Source organism: Candoia aspera, chromosome 1 (genome assembly GCF_035149785.1).
Source record: "Candoia aspera isolate rCanAsp1 chromosome 1, rCanAsp1.hap2, whole genome shotgun sequence".
Lineage (NCBI taxonomy): Eukaryota > Metazoa > Chordata > Lepidosauria > Squamata > Boidae > Candoia > Candoia aspera.
In genome coordinates, this window is record NC_086153.1 from 278,402,532 (window position 1) to 278,417,183 (window position 14,652).

Below are 14,652 nucleotides of genomic sequence, written 5' to 3' on the forward strand. Positions count from 1 at the left end.
CCATTGCAATTTGCTTTAAACCAGATTGCCACCCGCCCAACTTTTCCATAGATAGTAACAGTTTACTAGGGATCCCACGCTGCAACGGAGGTACCCAGAGCGATTCACTAAAGACTCAGCTTAAAGCAGTTTTTTTTTAGTACCAGAGTGCATTAGGAAGAAAGTAGTCAATAGTTCTGCTACAGCAACATAAAATGCTTCCGTCGGTGTGTTTCTCCACTTTAGGGTTGTTTTTAAAAGGCAGGCCCTAAGTGGAAGTCACCGTCACCTCCGATCTGCCGCACTTCTTGAGCAGCTATGTTAACTCCGCATTCCACCTCTTGGGAAACCCTTTCCGATAATGCACACTAAACTACAATACCCAGAATTCTTTTCAAAATCCACTCGCAAAATTCGCCTCATAAGCAAATGTGAGGACAACGGCGTTTCTAAGATACGGCCGCCCGCCAGACTGATTGAAAGAACTGCTACCCAATCTGCTAACCGTCCTTCGTAAACGACCCAATAATGTTTCACAGGGTCGGCAAAGTGGGCGGATTCTTTTGAGGGATCGCTGGCTGCCTGGCGCTAGGATGGAGGGCAAGGGAAAGGGAGGGGGGCGATTGCGACGGTAGAGAGTCAGAGCAGTCGCGTCCCGCGGGGACTGCAGGCAACTCAGCCGACAAGGGGTGGCGGCGGCGGCGGCAGTGAAGCGGTTAACCCTGCAGGGAGAGAGACAACGGCCGTTCGGCGAATGCCGCTGATTGCCTGCCTCCTCCTCCTTCCCCCTCCCCTTCCCTCCCCGTTAGTTACCCCGCCCGTCAGCTCGCGCTCCCTCAGGCTCCTTCTAAGCCTACCCTAGTCCGGTCCGGTCCCGCAGTTACCATAGAGACGGCGACGACGACTGAGGCGCCACCGCCGCCTGCTTGCAAGCCATGGGCCGGAGTCTGCTGCTGAGCTGTGCTGGGCTGAGCCGGAGGGGGCCGCGGTAATAATATTCCCCTTCTTCCTCCTCCTCTACCTTTCTTTCGCCCGAAGGTTTCCCAGAAAAAGAGTTTCCCCGAGCCGGTCCCGCTCGCAGGCTGAGGAGGCAGGGGCGCCGCTTGCGTTCCAGGTGAGAGCTCCTCTCCGGCCCAGCGGATCAGGGCGGGGGTCGCCGAGAGAGGGGCTTCTGCGGGACAGGGAACCTTGTTGACATTCCGCGGCACCGGCGGCCCAGGTGGCAGGAGGCCGCTTCTTCCGCGGCCGGGGCGCCCAAGGGCGGCTGGCCGGTGCTGAGGATGCTTTGGGGGGACTGGCGGCGGACGGCCCGTCTTCGCCCCGCCATTCTGGTAGTGGGATTGAAGCGCCGTGGGGATGCGCCTTTGAAGAGGGAGGGATTGGGGGCGGCGGCGGCGGCGGCTTCTGGCAGACGAAGATGGTTCCGAGACAGTGAGAAGGGCAACCTTTAGGGCAGCGATATCCAATAGCCTTCGAGATATTGTTCAGTTTTACATGCGGGAACAGAAGGGGCGGAAATGCTGCAATGAAAGAAACCGAAAACTTGACCCTTGCATGACAGAGAATCTGGCAGAGCTTGGCCCATCCTTTAATCTAGTTTGTCGGCTGGTCCAACTCCTGTATTTCCCTTGCGTGTGCGCGTCGCGACTGAGTCATGAAGAGAGGGATCGCAGAAGTTTGTTCCCTCGAACCGATGAGATTGTTGGCGATGCTACAACAGTTTGTGAGCAGCGTTGTAAAAACATTGTGGGCTCTGTGCGGTGTTTATGGGAAAGATCTCATTTTCATCCTCAAGCTTGGTTGTTTCTACCTCTCTTTTATTGATGGGAACTTACTGGGGGGGCAGATAGTAGGCAGCTTGACTTTAAAATCTGGTAATGTTGATGCAGTTATCTCTCTTTTATTCATAGAAATAGGCTGTAGCATGGAGGCAGATGAAGACTGAGGCTAAACATTGCTGCTCCAAAAGCAGTTGCATGATGATATGAATACAGTTATACAGTATATACTTTCTTTTCAAAGAGACAGGTATGATCTTATGCTAAGGACCCTAAAATGACCAACTGCCTGTAGTTGGAGCAGGAAAACATCTGTTTCAGAAATTACAGCCTTTTCTCTTTCTGCTATACAACAATACAGTGGTGATTCTTAATATTAGGTGTGTGTATCAAATCAGTCAAAAGGAGTAGGTTTAGCAATATGAATTAAATACAGATATATGAAGATGAGCATTTTCTGTATACAGTATTCAAACACTTCTCACTGAAGATGTTGCCTAGTCTGGCAATGAAATGTCTGCAAGAAAACAACAAGGCTCAGGGAGCACCAAGGACTCCATAATATTCAAGGTTATCTGAGCAGTGTCATCTTAAATGAGTTAAGATTTTTATAATATGCACTTAAGTTCATTCTAAAACATTTGAAAGATTGCTTAGAAAACTTCTTCAGAAGTTGAAAATAATCAGTAAAGTATTATTGATTATAGGTGTCTGGTTGAACTGACCTGGGCTTTAGTTTATCAAACAGTTTCAGTGAAAAAGACTCAATTAGTTATTTTCTTGCTTTACTGCATGAAGTATACTTTTTTTTTAAATCCTGTCTTTGCATTGTCTTTGCTTATATGATGGAGCTTAACCCAAAACTTGAAAATCAACTGGCAAGAAGCAAAAAGTTACTTGCAACTGCAAACTGTTTTATTTTCATATTACCATTGAATAATCGTAATAAATACCAAAAAATAGTGAGAGCCAATATTGCATCAGCAATCCCTCTCCTATCCCTTTTGACTTCCTCTGTGCTATCATATCTGCTCTGAGAGCCCCACTCCCCCAAGAAAATATAAGATGCTGCAGTGGATAGGAAAAACCTGTTTTACTGATAGATACTGTTCCATCGATATGGAAAGATAAGAGGATGCATGTTTTATTTTTTCACACGTTTCCGACATTGAACTTGACCGCTGATATTCTTATACTTAAAGGTTCTCACTCAGAAGTAAGTCTCATTGATTTCAGTCATGATTTCATAGCTTCTCAGCCTTTTGGCTAAGATCAAGTGTAGTATATCATGATTTCCTCCAGGTAAATATATAGATTTATAAGTTGTCCAACTTTTACAATGAAATAAGTAGTATTAGTACTGTTTATTTTGTGCCACATTAGACTGTATTTTCACAGCTACTCTGGACTTTACCACTTAATTTATTAATAAAATATACCAGAACTTGTAATGGTCTGTAAACGATGTTCTGAAATCAGGAATCTTTCCAATAAATGTATGCTTGTGGGAATAACAGTTATAAATTGCTGTTTTGACATATTATCTGTAGTATTCTCATAATTCTGACTTTTAAGTGTTTAAGCTTTGATTCAAATCATGTGTCCTGGATAGTTATTTTGACTTTTTTTGGATATGGGCTTATGCAAAGGGTGGAAGAAGCTCTTATGTAAATTTGTTCTGTCTTTGTGTGTGTGTGAGTGTGAGAGAGAGAGAGAGAGAGAGTAAAGAGAGATTCCTCATCTGGCACTATTCATTCTCTTCCTGGAGTTCAGAAAGCAAGGATGCTTACTGCATTAGGGCTATATAAATCCTTCCCAGATCTATAAAGTACCTTTTAAAATTCTCAAATTTTCCATATTTGGAGGGCTGCTTTGGAAGCCCTTGTAGAGACTCCTGAGTGTCTCTACATGAATGTTTATCTATCCCACTTTGCTTCATTCCTGCCCCCCTCCAGCATGCTTGTGGAGACAGCCAGGAACAGGTACCAAAGTAGCCATCAAGTCAAGGAAAAGATGTGACTGTATAAAGAATTTGAAAAAGGTGCTTTGCACGTGCATCTGTATTTTTCTGAAACACTGCTTTCAAAGGATTTGCAAAGGCTTACCAGATACTTTCATACAAAGTTTTTTACATTAGGAATGATGTGAAAAACTACAGGTGTTGGAGTCTGTGGTAATGCACTGAAAATAAGTCTAGTTTGTAGGATTTCATACCTGATCCCAGGAAAGAATTTGGTATATGATGAACTTGAGAGAAGGGAATATAATTTTTATAAGGGGAAATATGGGAATACATGGAACAGGTGGGATAAGGGGAAAAAGAGCAGTGTTTTGATAGTTCAATTATATGAGCTGTTTCCATGCTGGAAAATGTAAACACAGTTCTTGGAAGGAAACATGTTATTTATGTATTTTATTTATATACCATGTGCTCTGAGCCATGAGGCCAGCCTGCAGTGATTTGCAATAGAACATAATGACAATCAAAATGAAATAATATCCCAAACAATTATCATTATGCAATATAAAATCATCAGGATTATAATATTGGCTTCCAGCAATATGATTTAACCATTACGCAAAGCACTCCTGAAGAGCTCCATTTTTATTGTTTTTCTAAATATCAGGAGGGACATCACCATATGGATCTCTGGAGGAAGGCTTTTCCAGAGAATAGGGCTGCCACAAAGAACCATTGACACCTGGCCCTTTTTCTGAACCTCTCACTCTGGGAGGGAACTCTCAGGATCCCCATGCAGGACATGTAATGAAGACTAATAGGTTTGATTTGAAGCAGAAAATCACCTGGGATGCCACGCTTTTAATGTTAAAATCATCACTTTGAATTGTACCCCAAAGCTTAGGGGGGGCCACTACAGAGCCCTCGGCATCAGTATAATGTGCAAGTAATGGCTGTCATCTACTGACAGGCAGGCCGCTACATGTTGAACCAACTGTGGCTTCTGACAGTCTTCATGCAGAGTCAATTAAAGTGCTATGTACAGGAGGTGACAAGAGTGTGAGTCACTGCAATATGAACTGGGTGTACTATTTCTCCAAAAAGGCAGAAACTGGCATACTAGCAGTAGCAACTTGTTTCTTCCCATCCAGGCCCTGACAGCCTACAGGAATTGGGTCAACACTTCCACTGCATCAGCAACCCAGTGCAGGGTTCCATGTCCTGGTCTAAAGCCTGACTGAAAAGAGTCCAAATAATCCCATTTTCTCTATGATACTCTGCTGTTGGAGCCTCACCAACTACCTTCCCCATAAAGGTTAGAGATTAGATGATAGTTGTCCACTGTGGCTGGATTTACAGAATGTCTCTTCAGGAGGAGCCACGTCTTTCAAGATGGCAGCTGCCATCTCCTTTCCCAATTAAGTGTTGACAATCTTGCTGATCTACCCAGTCACATATTCACTGGCTTCCCATGGGAAGCAGGTGAATCATGGGTCCAATCTACATATGGCAGACCTCATACTGCCCAGCTTGCTTTTCACTTCCTGTCCAGATCCTTCTATGTGGTGTTCAGACTTGAGGTTGCATTTGAATGCTTTTTTTTTGTCAAAATGTCCAAATAACTCAGAGAAACTCATTGCTTTTTCTCACTCCTCAACAGGGAGAAGCGCAAATGCTTTATCATCCTTATTTCCATGGTATAGTCTCAAAATGAGCTCAAACCCATGTTTGGTCAAATTCACTTCTGGTCTTCCTCTACCAACATTTTAAGCTTCTCTTCTGCCACTTCATCTCCCAGAGCTCTTCAGTAAACCAAGCATGATGAAATTATGTATCATCTATGCAATACAATGTAAATAAAATTTAAAAATGGATAAATACAAGATGATAATAGTTAAAATTAGGCAGCAAAATAGACAAGATTCCTAGCTGGGGATAATTAACAAAAATTTGCTTAATATTCTTCTGAAAATACTACAAAAAAGAGGATAACAGAATTGACTGGGGAGGGGATTCAAGATTATTGGACTGGCACCATAAAGGTCCTGCTCTAGTTAATTTTAAATGGGTTTGTAAAAGGATCTTTTCTGCAGAACATAGCTTCCATGAAACAAAATTTGAAGTAAGCCATTTTTTTAGGTAAGTGGGCCTTGAGCCATACTAGAGCTTTATATATGATAAGAGGCATCTTGAATTTGGCATGAAAAATGATCAGGAGCCAATACAGCTTTGTCAAAATAAATGTTACCTGCTTTCAGTGAATATTGCTGATAGACCACTGCCATATTTTGAAGCTTCTGAAATTTTCATGCAATAGAATGGTAAATCATCCACAGATGGAAAGGGGACCTAGCCATTATACTGATCTGAGCACTCAGGGACAGTGAAAGTTTCAAATCACTTCCCAACTGCAGGGTTGATTCCTGAGAGGAAAAAATATCACAGAACAGAAAATACCTCTTATAGTTATTGAAAGCCCCTGCAACCAACAGACCTTCAGACTTGTCTGGATTCAATTTCAATCCATTACTCCTCATCCAAGCTTTAAGCTGGTCCAAGTAGGAACCAATTATAGAGTTTGGCATCACTTAACAAAAATGGAAAAGAGATATACAACTAAGTATCTTCTGAATTCATGCTAGCAACAAGTAGTGGAGCTAGAAGCCTATTGTGAAAGCTACTTTTCATATGACCAGATTCGAAAAGATTGGAACCAAATTAGTCCATTGCTAAAACAAGACATAGGTAAAAACTGTCCCTCCTGCCAAAAAGAGAATAGCATCACTCTCTTTTACACTCTCAGACAGGAAAAAAGGTATAAGAATGTAAACCTTGATTCCACTATAAATATGGCTTGCATTTGCTACATAGCTATCACTGGAATTCTTTCTTAACTGTTTCATTAGCTTTTTTACAATAAGCCTACTTATCAGAGCTTCTGTTTGTTCCTACTTCCAGGCTAACTTGTCAGTTGAGGCCTGATACCTATGTTCCTGACACAGAAAATAACGTTAATTATACAGTCATTGTAGCAGATGTGATGGGGCTTTCTTAGTCTTCCAGAAATATTACAGTGCTTTAATACTCCTTCCATGCACAGGACCCACTTCTCCTAACTATATAGTTCTAGAACTTGCTGTAGCTTAGTGGAGTACAATAAAATTGCATTACAAAGTTTAATTCTTAATATTAACTTTCAGGAGATAGTTATGAAAAACGTCATACAGAAACTCAGTGTTTGGCTAGTTAATAACTGCAAAATAACTGTAGAACACAATCATATCTGGATGCCTTTCTCTTTACCCAGCTTCCAATCATTACATCTGTCATGGTTTTAATTGCTTCTGTTGCTGCTGATGACTACAGACCTTGCTATCTCTCCTGAGTCAAAACAGTAACATTCCTTGGTTTGTTATACAGTAGCATCAGCCAAGTGTGGAATATGGAATAGGAAGTTATTGAACTGATAAGACCTGCATTGTTGACCTAGCGTGAAGGTAGACATTTCTATTCTGAAGGCTGGATGCAAGGATGTATTGGCTACTTGTAGGAGATGATTTCTAATAAATGTTATATATAGACTCTTCATTTTGGTATGATAAATAGCGACATTTGTACAATACTGCAAATATTGTTGCAAGGAGAAGATGTCAAATGATGGAGATGATGATGATGATGATGTATAAGGCTACCCAATCAGGGAATGATAATGGTAAGACAGTATTACATTCAGTACAATTTAGGTAGCACCACAAATGAATGTTTTAGACTATTTGGGAATTGCCCATAAAGGTGGCAGTGTTCCTCATTACATTCACCAGGAGATGCCATGAAGTTGCTTGTGTTTGAAGAATTATTAGTAACTGTATTCATTTGCAAGGATAGTTAGGATAATTATGCACTCATTTAAATGGTATAACTAAAGGAAAGGTTTGTGTTATCTCAGCTGCTTTTAAAAAGCTAAACAGGGTCAGATGTTGTTAGTACTTGGATACAGACCACCAGGAAACAACTGAGCTAGATAGGAAAGTTAAAAGGTATTTCAAAATAAGGCAGTAGCAAAACAATTTAGTACTGTTGTCAGGAAACCATGTATGGATGAGTCTATGAAGTCACTAGGGGCTGAGCTCTACAGTACTTTTATAAACCATATTTAAATATAACATGGTTCTTTAATTGTGGGAAAGACTGTCGGATCACTATTGGTATGAATGTGCTGAAGAAAGCCCATTGAGACTTTAGAAATAATGAATTTGGCTTGCTGTGGTATTTTTTCTTTCCAAGTTTGGTTGTGTTTATGAGTGAGAATCACTGAGTGGCTGTGTCAGAATCTGACCTTGTTTTTTGTAGTTGCTACAGCAATATATTTAAGGACTATTTGTATTTTTAAAGTACATATTGTTACACTCTTTCATTTGAAAAGGAACTAGGCCTGATAGCTGGTTCTGTGATACATGATTAGTTTAGAGTGTGAATTAATATCTTTGTGTATTTAAAACATTTCTGGTTTGTTCTATTTCCAGAAGCAGTTGCTTTTAATGTTGCATTTGCCCAAAGTATTGAACTACAATTAAATATTTCATTGATTAGGAGCAAAAAATATTCAAGACATCATGAAAGCCAGAAACAGATAACTCAGCCAGTGTAACTGCAGATCCAAAGTCTGTCACAACAAAAAGATTTTCAGATGGTGAAATCTCACCAGAGGCAAGGGCTTTCAATGGGCAAAGGTTCCTTTGAACTCTTTTCAAAGCCATGGGTGCCTCTTGAAAAGGTATTCTTTATGCCACCACCCTGCTTCATTCATGGAGTTTTAGGGGGACCCAGATGTTGTCATCTGCTAGTGTAATTTGCTTCTTCCATCTTTTCACAGAATCTGTCAAGGTGGAAAAAAAGCCTTACACAGCTTTTTTGTTAGTGTCGCCATGGAAGAGCCCTTTTCGATGTTCCTATCAAGTGTATTTGAAATGAACAAATGTGCTTATGTGGAAGGAGTAAAGATTTTAAAGCTGTGCATGTGATAAACACATAATTGATTTAGGTCAAATAAAAATAAAATCAATAAAAGAGGAATAACTTTATCCAACATCACTTCCAGTCAAATTATTTCAGTATTTTGAACCAGTTCCTAAGCATAGACATTTGTGAGAAATCTAAGGTAACAAGAACATAGGGGTGTTGTTTTAACACACTATGTTTTACCCAAGATTTATATCAAATGAATAGTAAGCAGAAGCAAAACCAAGGTACAGTGTCTAGATTAAAGGAATATGTTTTGAGTTTGCACTGCACAGTGAGTCTGAATCCTTGTGTAAAATTTGGCTCCTCAGGAATTAAAAATAGCATTCACATGTTCTTTTTACCTAAGGGTTTTATCTCAGCATGTTATGTAAACATCATTACAGTAATCCTTATATAATTAAGCATGTGTAATCATGGCTAGATTTGCATTTCCCTCATAATGTGAATGATTCATATAGCTGCAACAATTCTCTGTAATGTACTCATTGCTAAATAAAGGAACATTATCTCTTTGTATTTAAAGAGGTCTTAAAATATATTTTCTATATAACTGATGGTTTTATTGATGGTTTTAATTTCATTTTTAATTGTTGATTTAATATTTTATTGTATATTTCACAGTAAACTACTATGAGCCTAATGTATAAAATTAAATAATAAAAATATAATACCATGGATATTGTTGACATATAAGCCTCCACTAGCCATCCTGGTTTCAGTGGCTGTATAGGTATACAGAAGCAAATTTACGACCCAAAGTGTTCTCAAACTCTGACAGGGATTAACTAATTTGTGATTAGTTTTGTACTGAATGTATTTTCAGGTTTTGCATGAAATAGGTAATGGGTTTCTTTTTCTCTGCAACAGGAATTCACTTGTGAATGAAAAGTCTGGAAAGAGGAGTAAAGTTAGCATCCTTACATTCATGATAACAAATAACTGTTTTTCATTGTGTCTAGACTGAATCAATGTCTTGCCTGATGTCATCAAGTGAATTATTAAGTTAGGCTTTAATAAGAGACTTGCTAGTTGATACCCTTAGCCATCATGCTACATTACTGCTTTGTTCTGTCTGTAGCTATACATATGTGATATCTATGTGCTCTTTTAATTTTAGTCAGTTCCTTCGTAGTTTTTTTTTGAGCACTGAGTTTTTGTATATAACTCTTTGAACATTTGCAACAGAAACATCTCTAGCTAAAATACCATTAACAGGTTTTGTGCAATTTAGTGGGGCTACCTGCTCGAGCTACAAAGGTCTGGATGACCATTAGATGGCAACAAAAAAGATACAGGCAGCTCTTTGCTGCTATCTAGTAGTTGTCTGGATTTTTTCAGCCCACATCTGGCATCTCTGCAATTTAGTATCTGAACAGAGATCCTATAGTAAAATGAACTTTACAGGACCATACACTTATTGGAAAAAAATAAGCATTTGTGAGGCTGTAAAAATTTTGACCAGCAGATTCCTTATGACATGTACATAGTAAAATGCTAGCATATTTATTTTCAAGTGTATTGGTTATTCTTATAAGGGGATAGATCATGTATGAGAATGAACTTTAGATTGGGTGCACAATCCAATTCCCAGGACCATACGTTGCCCCAGTATGCTTGGATACAGCCTCCAGAGCCCTTCTAAAAATGATAACAAATTATTCTTTTTTGTGTGGCTGAAAGAGAAAGTATTGGCCAGTAATCACATTCCCTATATTTTAATTTAATTAAAATTAAATGTAAGTTTTGTCCTAACCCTGCCCACTTTTTCTGATGCCATTCATTTTTTTGAAATGCAGCCCCTGGCATGCCATTCATAGGGTGGTACTGCAACATTCATGGAAAAAATATAACCCTAACCTTTTGAACTAGCAACATTGTGGTGGTCTACGTGTATACAGTTGTAATCAAAATTATTCAACCCCCATTGCAAATCAGGTTGATTGTCAAAATGGACAGACTTTCAGCTGTTTGCAATGAACAAATCAAACAAAAGCAATTGAAATAGCTCAACACAACGAATGCTTCAAGTGGTGTCCCCAAAGTCAACTGAAGATGCAACTTATAATGACTTCTCCAGTCTCAAAATTATTCAACCCCTTCATGGCAGTTGGGGGAGATGGGTGGTGATATAAATTTAAACAAATAAATAAATAAAATCTTGAGTAGAGCACCCTTTTGCTGTTAAGACCTGCTGCAAACGAGATGCATAGCCAGACACCAGCTTCTGGCAGCGTTCCTGAGGAATCTTAGCCAATTCCTTATGAGCAATGGCCTCCAGTTCAGTAATATTCTTGGGTTTGCGTGCTGCAACTGCCTTCTTCAAATCCCACCAGAGATTTTCTATGGGGTTCAAGTCAGGTATCTGTGATGGCCACTGTAGAATCTTGCAGGACTACTTCTGCATCGAAGCCTTAGTGGAATTTGAAGTATGCTTGGGATCATTGTCCTGTTGGAAGATCCAGTGACGCCCAAGCTTCAGCTTCCTTACAGACGGCATGATGTTTTCTCTTAGGGTTTTCTGATACTTCAATGAATCCATCTTGCTCTCCACACGCTGCAGGTTTTCAGTGCCAGAGAATGCAAAGCAGCCCCAGAGCATCACCGAGCCACCACCATGCTTAACTGTAGGCAGAGTATTCTTTTCAGCATATGTTTCATTCTTTTTCCTCCAGGCATACCGCTGATCTTTTGGGCCAAAAAGTTGCAGTTTTGTTTCATCGCTCCACAGAACAGAATGCCAAAACTTCTGTGGCTTATTTATATGATTTTGAGCATATTGGAGCTGACTTCTTGTGCTTTTGGGTCAGTGGTGTACTGTATGTCTTGGAGTTCTGGCATGGAAACCTGTGTTTAGTACATGCCTTACTGTGATCACTGAAACCTCAGTGCCTGTTGCCACCAAGTCTTGCTGCAGGTCTTTTGCAGCCACTCGAGGGTTTCTCTCAATCTGCCTTCTCAGAAATCTGGTGGCAGCCATTAACAGCTTCCCTTTTCTGCCCCGTCCAGGTAGTGTAACCACTGTTCCTTTAACTTTGAACTTGCAAACTATGCTTCCAACGGTGTCTCTAGGAACATTCAGTGCCTTTGCTTTCTTTTTGTATCCTGTTCCTTGTTTGTGAAGGATGATGATCTCTTCTCTTACCTTTTTGGACCATTCTTTTGACTTAGCCATACTGTATTTCTAACAGGCAGTCAAACGTGACACTCAACAAACCCCTAGCCAGTTCAGGTATTTCATTTGTTCCAGCTCAAGCACACCTGGTGCAACTAATGAAGCCCTTGATTAGTTGCATCAGGTGTGCTTGAGACAACACCTGTTTTGCATACTGTGTGTGTGCTGTTGTGATGGATTCTATTCAGGGGGTTGAACAATTTTGAGACTGGAGGAGTCATTATAAGTTGCATTTTCAGTTGACTTTGGGGACACCACTTGAAGCTGGTTGTGTTGAGCTATTTCAATTGCTTTTGTTTGATTTGTTCATTGCGAACAGCTGACAGTCTATACATTTTGACAATCAACCTGATTTGCAATGGGGATTGAATAATTTCAATTACAACTGTATGTTAATGTCTGATTTTCTGTAAGACTTTCTTTAGGATTCAAGTATGTTGCATTTTAACTGTGTTGGCTTACAAAAGTGCTTACCATCTTCTAGTCAGCTAATCATTTTATTTTGGTCATTGACCAGCAAAACAAATCTTTGAGGGGAAAAAAAAGTCTCATTTAACTTGCTGAATTTCAATGCAGCCTATACAGCACAAAAATTGACTAGAATAAAACAAACTATAAAATCATAATAATACAAGTAAAATTGTAAGTTTAAGAATCATGTGCATAAACATTAATATGATAAGACATTGTACAATTTATATAAGGCAATTAAATGATTATTTAGAATAATAAAATAGTAAAATTACCAGTCTAAAGTGTAGAACCATTATAATGCTAAAATCCATGGAAAAATTATAATTAATATTAATATCTAGAGAAAATACAGTGATGTTATGTATAAGGAAGAATAATACATAAAAAGTGATTATATTTTCAAAACCTAAGAATTAGAGTCCAATTATAGTGACTATCTATATTGTTAAAATGACTGTGGCAGATAATAATGAAAATAAGACAGAAATAAGAATCAATTGATGGTAAGGACATAATACTTTATTATAAAGTAGTGATTAAATGGAGGTGTTGTGAGGTTCTTGGTCCTTACAATCCTAATAGCATTAACTTTCATTACATGCCATAAAGGAAATATGAATAGTTTTTATTAGGATGTGATTCCAAGCTCTTTCATTGCCACGAATGAATTTTCCCGCCAAAAGCTTTCCTTAAAAACATTCCAGTTATTTTTCCACTTCCCCCCTCCTTTTTTCTGTAATTAACTGCCTAGTGAAATCTCCTTTTCTTTTCAGGCATCTCTTCATTCCAAACAGTATCAGGCAACCTTGAGACACAGTCCTTCTCTAAACATTTTCTAATGGCAGAGAATGGAATGCTCTGAATTCCTCCTCCCCTCTCCTTTGTTCTACAGTGCTCCAAGCTACAAGCGTTGATCTGTACATGTGTCCAAACTCTACTTCTCTAATACTACTTAACCCATGCTCAGGTGTGACATCCAGATGCCATTAACTATTGCTTCTGGATTGCTTCACCCTGACAGATGTTTGAAGAAAAATTATGGCGAATTGTACAAACTGTGAAACAGTATTTGGCTGCAGTCATTGAAGTAGAATCAGACTGAGCGGATAATAAAAATTTGAGGTAGAAGGAATCAGTATGACCAGGGTGTCTAGTGATGAGTGGAAATAGTAATTCCTGGTGAATGTCAGCATAAAGGGACCAGTATGATATAACATGTTCCAGTGTTTCAACTGCACCTCCACCGCATGGGCACAATCTCTGCTCAAAAGGGATATTCTGGTATCTCCACCCAATGCCTGCTGTTGGAAGGGCATTGAATCTAGCCAAAGACAAAGCCCACCTAAATTGAAGGGTTGTTATGCAACTGAGGTATCTGGCTGGGAGAAGTAAATGTGCAGAGTGGCTCAGAAGGATATTTCTGGGCAAGAGTGGCAAATCTGATTGCAGCTCTAAGTCAATGACATGTTTAAGATTGGCTAATACACGTTTGTAGCCCATCAGGGTGATAGCTGCCCATGAGAAGCCATACGATTTAAACTTTTCATGTATTGCCTGACACCAGGGAGACTGGAAGCTGTCAGTCATAATTAAGGGGGCCAAGCTGGCTGGGAAAAAAAAGAAGCTTAAGCCAGTATGAAAATGTGAATACAGGTGGACGTTTCTATTTTAAGTAGGCCGGCTTCACAGTGAAGCACCACAATGGAACACGGGGTACTTGGAAGACAGATCTCAAGAACTTCCCTTCTTTTGAGGGAAAGAAATGACCTGAAAGGGCCCAACTGGATTCCAAAGAGGATCTGAGTTCAGATCTTGGCCAAGAAGACTTTGAACGCTGTGGGTATTTGCTGGGCTCCTTTGGAGAAGTAGAAGGATTGTATTGCTGAACCTGTTTTCTGCAGGTTTAAGATGACATAGCATGGAATTTGTGGTTACCCATGGCGTGGAAAACAATCCCTAGGTATTTGAAGGTCTTGACTTGTTCTATTAGATGACTGTTTAGCTGCCAGATACGTGTCTTAGGGTGCTTGGCAAATACCATGACCTTGGTTTTTGAGTAGTTAATTTCTAGCGGCTCTTCTTGTCAGTACTCAGCAAGTGTATAGTGTCCGCTTCAGGCTACTCTGCATCTGAGAGAGTAGCACAGCATCATCTATGTGTAGAAGAACAGAGATGTGTCTGTTTCCCAATTTTGGTGGATGGAGAGATGGATTGTTCAATTTGTCTATGAGGGAGTTGATGAATAGATAAAAAAGGAGGGGAACTAG

The 14,652-nt window shown here is 39.8% G+C and overlaps 1 protein-coding gene and 1 pseudogene across 1 annotated transcript in view; both read left to right on the forward strand.

Annotated features, from left to right (window-relative positions):
- The first annotated feature begins 700 nt into the window (after positions 1–700).
- The window catches only part of TTBK2 (tau tubulin kinase 2), an 89,984-nt gene continuing 76,032 nt past the window's right edge, over positions 701–14,652 (forward strand). The window contains exon 1 of the mRNA XM_063289878.1: positions 701–1,093. The gene's annotated coding sequence lies outside the window, so the exon portion shown is untranslated. The remainder of the gene's footprint in view (positions 1,094–14,652) is intronic.
- LOC134488745 (U2 spliceosomal RNA) lies at positions 3,004–3,156 on the forward strand (annotated as a pseudogene).